Genomic DNA, 8,539 nt, shown 5'->3' on the forward strand with positions numbered 1-8,539 from the left:
GCCACAAACCCTAGGCAAATCGGTCTCACCGATAGGGATCTTGGTCTCACCGAGATGGGGTTGTAATCTCTCTGTTTCCCTTCGTAACATTTCGGTCTCACCGAGATGAGTGATCGGTCCCACCGAGATTGCAATGTAAACTCTCTGTTTTCCCTTCGTAACATTTCGGTCTCACCGAAATGAGCGATCGGTCCCACCGAGTTTACCTGACCAACTCTCTGGTTAGCTTATTACCAAACTCGGTCTCACCGAGTTTGTGTAATCGGTCTCACCGAGATTACGTTATGCCCTAACCTTAATCATATCGGTCCTACCGAGTTGCATGTCGGTCCCACCGGAAACCCTAACGGTCACTAGCTTTGCTAAATCGGTCAGACTGAGTTTAACCATTCGGTCCCACCGTGTTTGGGAAGTTATGTATAATGGTTAGATTTTGTGTGGAGGCTATAAATACCCCTCCACCTCCTCTTCGTTCATGGAGAGAGCCATCAGAACAAACCTACACTTCCAACCTATATTTTCTGAGAGAGAACCACCTACACTTGTGTTGAGACCAAGATATTCCATTCCTACCATATGAATCTTGATCTCTAGCCTTCCCCAAGTTGCTTTCCACTCAAATCTTTTTTCCACCAAATCCATATCCTGTGAGAGAGAGTTGAGTGTTGGGGAGACTATCATTTGAAGCACAAGAGCAAGGAGTTCATCATCAACACACCATTTGTTACTTCTTGGAGAGTGATGTCTCCTAGATTGGCTAGGTGTCACTTGGGAGCCTCCGACAAGATTGTGGAGTTGAACCAAGGAGTTTGTAAGGGCAAGGAGATCACCTACTTCGTGAAGATCTACCGCTAGTGAGGCAAGTCCTTCGTGGGCGATGGCCATGGTGGGATAGACAAGGTTGCTTCTTCGTGGACCCTTCGTGGGTGGAGCCCTCCGTGGACTCGCGCAACCATTACCCTTCGTTGGTTGAAGTCTCCATCAACGTGGATGTACGATAGCACCACCTATCGGAACCACGATAAAAAACATCCGTGTCTCCAATTGCGTTTGAATCCTCCAAACCCTTCCCTTTACATTCTTGCAAGTTACATGCTTTACTTTCCGCTGCTCATATACTCTATGCATGCTTGCTTGAATTGTGTTAAGTTTGCTTGACTTGTCCAAAGTTGCTAAAATCTGCCAAGAACTAAAATTGGGAAAATGCTAGATTTTTATTTGGTCAAGTAGTCTAATCACCCCCCCTCTAGATATACTTTCGATCCTACAAGTGGTATCAGAGCTTTGGTCTCCATTTGCTTTGATTTCCATAGCTTTTGGAAGTCATAGCCTTGGTTTCACAACCTAGGAGAGTATGGCGTCTAGCGAGGGAAATTACCACCGTAGAGGTCCTTACTTTGATGGTACTAATTTTGCTAGTTGGAAGCATAAGATGAAAATGCATATTTTTGGACATAACCCCGTCGTTTGAGCTATTGTGTGTGTTGGCTTGCAAGGTGAATTCTTTAGTGGGAGAGAACCGAATCGTGAAGCTACCGCGGAAGAGCTGAAAATGCTACAATACAACGCTCAAGCTTGTGATATACTCTTCAACGGATTATGCCCCGAAGAATTCAACAAAATCAGCCGTCTTGAGAATGCAAAGGAAATTTGGGATACTTTGATTGATACGCACGAAGGTACCGACTCCGTCAAGGAATCCAAGTTGGATGTGCTTCAAAGTCAACTTGACAAGTTCAAAATGAAGGATGGTGAAGGTGTCGCTGAAATGTACTCTAGGCTTGCTCTTATCACAAATGAGATTGCCGGCTTAGGAAGTGAAGAGATGACCGACAAATTCATCATCAAGAAGATCCTAAGAGCCTTGGATGGAAAATACGATATTGTATGCACATTGATCCAAATGATGCCAAATTATAAAGATCTCAAGCCAACGGAAGTCATTGGAAGAATTGTTGCTCATGAGATGTCACTCAAGGATAAGGAGGAGCTCCATAAAAAGTCAAGTGGTGCTTACAAAGCCTCATGTGAAGCTCCCACATCATCAAGTGAGAAACAAACCTTCAATGAAGAATTGAGCCTAATGGTGAAGAACTTCAACAAGTTCTACAAGAATAGAAGCAAAGAGAGAAGTTCCAAGTCAAGGTCCTACAATGACAAAAGATCTTCTAGTCGAGAGCGAAACTGCTACAATTGTGGAAGACCCGGACACTACTCCAATGAGTGTACAACTCCCCACAAGAGAAGAGAAGATTCTCCCAAAAGAAGAAGTAGAAGAGAAGAATCACCATCGAGGGAGAGAAGGAGTAGGGATGATCGTTATGAACGAAGACCCTCCCGGAGAAGCAAGGATTCGGAAAGGAAGGACAAGTCATTGATACGTCTCCAACGTATCTATAATTTTTGATTGCTCCATGCTATATTATCTACTGTTTTGGACTATATTGGGCTTTATTTTCCACTTTTATATTATTTTTGGGACTAACCTATTAACCGGAGGCCCAGCCCAGAATTGCTGTTTTTTTTGCCTATTTTAGTGTTTCGAAGAAACGGAATATCAAACGGAGTCCAAACGGAATAAAATCTTCGGGAACGTGATTTTCTCACCGAACGTGATCCAGGAGACTTGGACCCTGCTCCAAGGAACAAAAGAGGCGGTCACGAGGGTGGGGGCGCCCCCCCTAGGACGCGCCCCCTGCCTCATGGGCCCCTCGTTGCTCCTCCGACGTACTTCTTCCTCCTATATATACACACGTACCCCCAAACGATCAGAACAGGAGCCAAAAACCTAATTCCACCGCCGCAACTTTCTGTATCCACGAGATCCCATCTTGGGGCCTGTTCCGGAGCTCCGCCGGAAGAGGGCCGTCATCACGGAGGGCTTCTACATCACCATAGCCTCTCCGATGAATTGTGAGTAGTTTACCTCAGACCTTCGGGTCCATAGTTAGTAGCTAGATGGCTTCTTCTCTCTCTTTGAATCTCAATACAAAGTTCCCCCCTCTCTCATGGAGATCTATTCGATGTAATCTTCTTTTTGCGGTGTGTTTTTTGAGACCGATGAATTGTGGGTTTATGATCAAATCTATCTATGAATAATATTTGGATCTTCTCTGAATTCTCTTATGCATGATTGGTTATATTTGCAAGTCTCTTCGAATTATCTGTTTGGTTTGGCCAACTAGATTGGTAGTTCTTGCCATGGGAGAAGTGCTTAGCTTTGGTTCGATCTTGCGGTGTCCTTACCCAGTGACAGAAGAGGCAGCAAGGCATGTATTGTATCATTGCCATCGAGGATAACAAGATGGGGTTTATTTCATATTGCATGAATTTATCTCTCTACATCATGTCATCTTGCTTAAGGCGTTACTCTGTTTTTAACTTAATACTCTAGATGTATGCTGGATAGCGGTCGATGAGTGGAGTAATAGTAGTAGATGCAGAATCGTTTCGATCTACTTGTCACGGACGTGATGCCTATATACATGATCATGCCTAGATATTCTCATAATTATGCACAATTCTATCAATTGCTCAACAGTAATTTGTTCACCCAACGTAGAATACTTATGCTCTTGAGAGAAGCCACTAGTGAAACCTATGGCCCCCGGGTCTATTCTCATCATATCAATCTCCATCACTTTTATATTGCTTTGCTATTTACTTTGCCTTTACTTTTACTTTGCATCTTTATATCAAAAATACCAAAAATATTCTATCTATCAGATCTCACTCTCGTAAGTGACCGTGAAGGGCTTGACAACCCCTAATCGCGTTGGTTGCGAGTAGCCATCGCTTTGTGCAGGTACGAGGGACTTGAGCGTGGCCTCCTACTGGATTGATACCTTGGTTCTCAAAAACCGAGGGAAATACTTACGCTACTCTGCTGCATCATCCCTTCCTCTTCGGGGAAAACCAACGCAAGCTCAAGACGTAGTAAGAAGTATTTCTGGCGTCGTTGCCGGGGAGTCTACACAAAAAGTCATATACCAAGTACCCATCACAATACCTATCTCTCGCATTACATTATTTGCCATTTGCCTCTCGTTTTCCTCTCCCCCAATTCACCCTTGCCGTTTTATTTGCCCTCTCTCCCTATCCTCCCTCTCCATTTGCCTCTTTGTTTGCTCGTGTGCTAGTTTGCTTGCTTGTCGTTATGTCTGAAATTGGGGAAGTTATCGCCAATATGGGCGATAACAATATCATGGAAAATTCTGATGCTCCTGCTAAAGAACCTACCATCTTTCATACAATAAAAAATTCCGTGTTGGTAGTGGTAATATTATTGGAAAAGGAGTTATTCAAGATTTATTTACTTGTGCCGGTGCTTTACCTTCTATGGGTAGTTCTATCCTTCACGGAACTAGTAGTCTTGCGGACGCTACTGCCATGCTTGTAGTTGAACTTGAAAGACAATTCATGCACATGCATCCTTCCATACAAAGGATTTTTCTGGAATTTTCTAATATTGAACATTCATCTGTTAAGCGTGCCGCTACTATATTTTTGGCTCATGAGTTTAGATTTATAATAAGAGAAGCCAAATAAATCTTTGTGTATTATAGGGTAGACGCTTGCCGTCCTCCCATAGAGGCTATCCTCTTTGATCAAGAAGAAATAATGCGTTTTCAATCTCTAGATTATGTTGCTTTTAATGAAAATCTTAGAAGAAGGGTTCCTACCAATGTTTTAGTTGATAAAATTTCTGAACTTAATGATGATTTGGCTATTCGAAATAATGAACTAGGATATTCTCTTGAATATAGGCTCACAAAGTTCTGTCAAAAGAATGCTTATAATGATGAATTGGTTGTGCATTATGAAGGACCAAAGGAGGAACCTATACCTCCCAAGGTTGATCTTGGGAACTTTTGTCCTGTTAAATTTAGTCCTTTTGATTACTTTTGCTTGCCTCAAAGAAAACTTGCTGCCGTACGTAGAGAATATGAAATGAGTTTTACCAATCTATCTTATTACTATGGCAATACCTAGATCTATTTTTGCATGTTATGCCTAGCTAGGGGCGTTAAACGATAGCGCTTGTTGGGAGGCAACCCAATTTTATTTTTATTCATTGATTTTTTATCCTGTTTAGTAATAAATAAATTATTTAGCCCATGTTTTGGTTGTGTTTTTTTGTGTTTAATTAGTGTTTGTGCCAAGTAGAACCATTGGGAAGACTTGGGGAAAGTCTTGTTGAACTTGCTGTAAAAAACAGAAACTTTAGCGCTCACGAGAACTGCTGTCATTTTTATTTGAAGAGTGATATTTAGTTAATTCTTTTTGCAGATGATTAATAGATAAATTCCTCACGTCCAGAAATTTATTTTAGAATTTTTGGGGTTCCAGATCTTGCGCTAGCTACAGATTACTACAGACTGTTGTGTTTTTGACAGATTCTGTTTTTTGTGTGTTGTTTGCTTATTTTGATGAGTCTATGGCTAGTAAAATAGTTTATAATCCATAGAGAAGTTGGAATACATTAGGTTTAATACCAATATAAATAAAGAATGAGTTCATTACAGTACCTTGAAGTGGTCTTTTGTTTTCTTTCGCTAACGGAGCTCACGAGTTTTCTATTTTGAGTTTTGTGTTGTGAAGTTTTCAAGTTTTGGGTGAATTCTTTTGATGGATCATGGAACAAGGAGTGGAAAGAGCCTAAGCTTGGGGATGCCCATGGCACCCCCAATATAATCCAAGGACACCAAAAAAGTTAAAGCTTGGGGATGCCCCGGAAGGCATCCCCTCTTTTCGTCCACTTCCATCGGTAATTTACTTGGAGCTATATTTTTATTCACCAACATGATATGTGTTTTGCTTGGAGCGTCTTGTATTATTTGTGTCTTTATTTTCTAGTATACCACAATCATCCTTGCTGTACACACCTTTTGAGAGAGCCATACATGAATTAAAATTTGATAGAATGCTCTATGTCCTTCACTTATATCTTTTGAGCTAGATAATTTTGCTCTATGTCCTTCACTTATATATTTTGAGCTAGATAATTTTGCTCTATGTGCTTCATTTATATCTTTCGAGCTAGATAATTTTGCTCTATGTGCTTCACTTAGATCTTTTAGAGCACGGTGGTGGATTCGTTTTAAAGAAACTATTGATCTCTCATGCTTCACTTAAATTAATTTGAGAGTCTCTTAATAACATGGTAATTTGCCTAATAATAATATGCTTGGTATTCAAGATTTGTGAAACTTTCTTTTGAGTGTGTTGAATACTAAGAAAAGATTGAAGCATGATAATTGTTTTGAGATATGGAGGTGATAATATTAAAGTCATGCTAGTTGAGTAGTTGTGAATTTAAAGAATACTTGTGTTGAAGTTTGTGATTCCCGTAGCATGCACATATGGTGAACCGTTATGTGATGAAGTCGGAGCATGATTTATTTATTGATTGTCTTCCTTATGAGTGGCGGTCGGGGACGAGCGATGGTCTTTTCCTACCAATCTATCCCCCTAGGAGCATGCGCGTAGTACTTTGCTTTGATAGCTTCTAAATTTTTGCAATAAGTATATGAGTTCTTTATGACTAATGTTGAGTCCATGGATTATACGCACTCTCACCCTTCCACCCTTGCTAGCCTCTCTAATACCGCGCAACTTTCGCCGGTATCATACACCTACCATATACCTTCCTCAAAACAGCCACCATACCTATCTATTATGGCATTTCCATAGCCATTCCGAGATATATTGCCATGCAACTTTCCACCTTCTAGTTCATCATGACACATTCATCATTGTTATATTGCATATCCCGTTACACCGCCGGATGCATTCACATAGAGTCATATTTTGTTCTAAGTATCGAGTTGTAATTGTTGAGTTGTAAGAAAAATAAAAGTGTGATGATCATCATTATTAGAGCATTGTCCCAGTGAGGAAAGAATGATGGAGACTATGATTCCCCCACAAGTCGGGATGAGACTCCAGACGAAGAAAAAGAGGCCAAAGAAGCCAAAAAAAGAGAAAGGCCACATATAAAAAAATGAGAGAAAAAGAGAGAAGGGACAATGTTACTATCCTTTTACCACACTTGTGCTTCAAAGTAGCACCATGATCTTCATAGTAGGGAGTCTCTCATGTTATCACTTTCATATACTAGTGGGAATTTTTCATTATAGAACTTGGCTTGTATATTCCAATGATGGGCTTCCTCAAATTGCCCTAGGTCTTCATGAGCAAGCAAGTTGGATGCACACCCACTTAGTTTCTTTTTGAGCTTTCATATACTTATAGCTCTAGTGCATCCGTTGCATGGCAATCCCTACTCACTCACATTGATATCTATTGATGGGCATCTCCATAGCCTGTTGATACGCCTAGTTGATGTGAGACTATCTTCTCCCTTTTTGTCTTCTCCACAACCACCATTCTATTCCACCCATAGTGCTATATCCATGGCTCATGCTCATGTATTGCGTGAAGATTGAAAAAGTTTTGAAAATGTTAGAGTATGAAACAATTGCTTGGCTTGTCATCGGGGTTGTGCATGATTTAAATACTTTGTGTGGGGAAGATGGAGCATATCCAGACTATATGATTTTGTAGGGATAACTTTCTTTAGCCATGTTATTTTGAGAAGACATAATTGCTTTGTTAGTATGCTTGAAGTATTATCATTTTCTATGTCAATATAAACCTTTGTCTTGAATCTTTCTAATCTGAAAATTCATACCACAATTAAGAAAATTTGCATTGAAATTATGCCAAGTAGCACTCCGCATCAAAAATTCTCCTTTTATCATTTACCTACTCGAGGATGAGCAGGAATTAAGCTTGGGGATGCCTGATACGTCTCCAATGTATCTATAATTTTTGTTTGCTCCATGCTATATTATCTACTGTTTGGGACTATATTGGGCTTTATTTTCCACTTTTATATTATTTTTGGGACTAACCTATTAACCGGAGGCCCAGCCTAGAATTGTTGTTTTTTGCCTATTTCAGTGTTTCGAAGAAATGGAATATCAAACAGAGTCCAAACGGAATAAAATCTCTGGGAACGTGATTTTCTCACCGAACGTGATCCAGGAGGCTTGGACCCTGCTCCAAGGAACAAAAGAGGCGGTCACAAGGGTGGGGGGCGCGCCCCCCTGCCTCGTGGGCCCCTCGTTGCTCCTCCGACGTACTTCTTCCTCCTATATATACACACGTACCCCCAAACGATCAGAACAGGAGCCAAAAACCTAATTCCACCGCCGCAACTTTCTGTATCCACGAGATCCCATCTTGGGGCCTGTTCCGGAGCTCCGCCGGAAGAGGGCCGTCATCACGGAGGGCTTCTACATCACCATAGCCTCTCTGATGAAGTGTGAGTAGTTTACCTCAGACCTTCGGGTCCATAGTTAGTAGCTAGATGGCTTCTTCTCTCTCTTTGAATCTCAATACAAAGTTCTCCCCCTCTCTCGTGGAGATCTATTCGATGTAATCTTCTTTTTGCGGTGTGTTTGTTGAGACCGATGAATTGTGGGTTTATGATCAAGTCTATCTATGAATAATATTTGGATCTTCTCTGAGTTCT

The sequence above is a fragment of the Triticum urartu genome, chromosome 3 (genome assembly GCF_003073215.2).
Source record: "Triticum urartu cultivar G1812 chromosome 3, Tu2.1, whole genome shotgun sequence".
Taxonomy (NCBI): domain Eukaryota; kingdom Viridiplantae; phylum Streptophyta; class Magnoliopsida; order Poales; family Poaceae; genus Triticum; species Triticum urartu.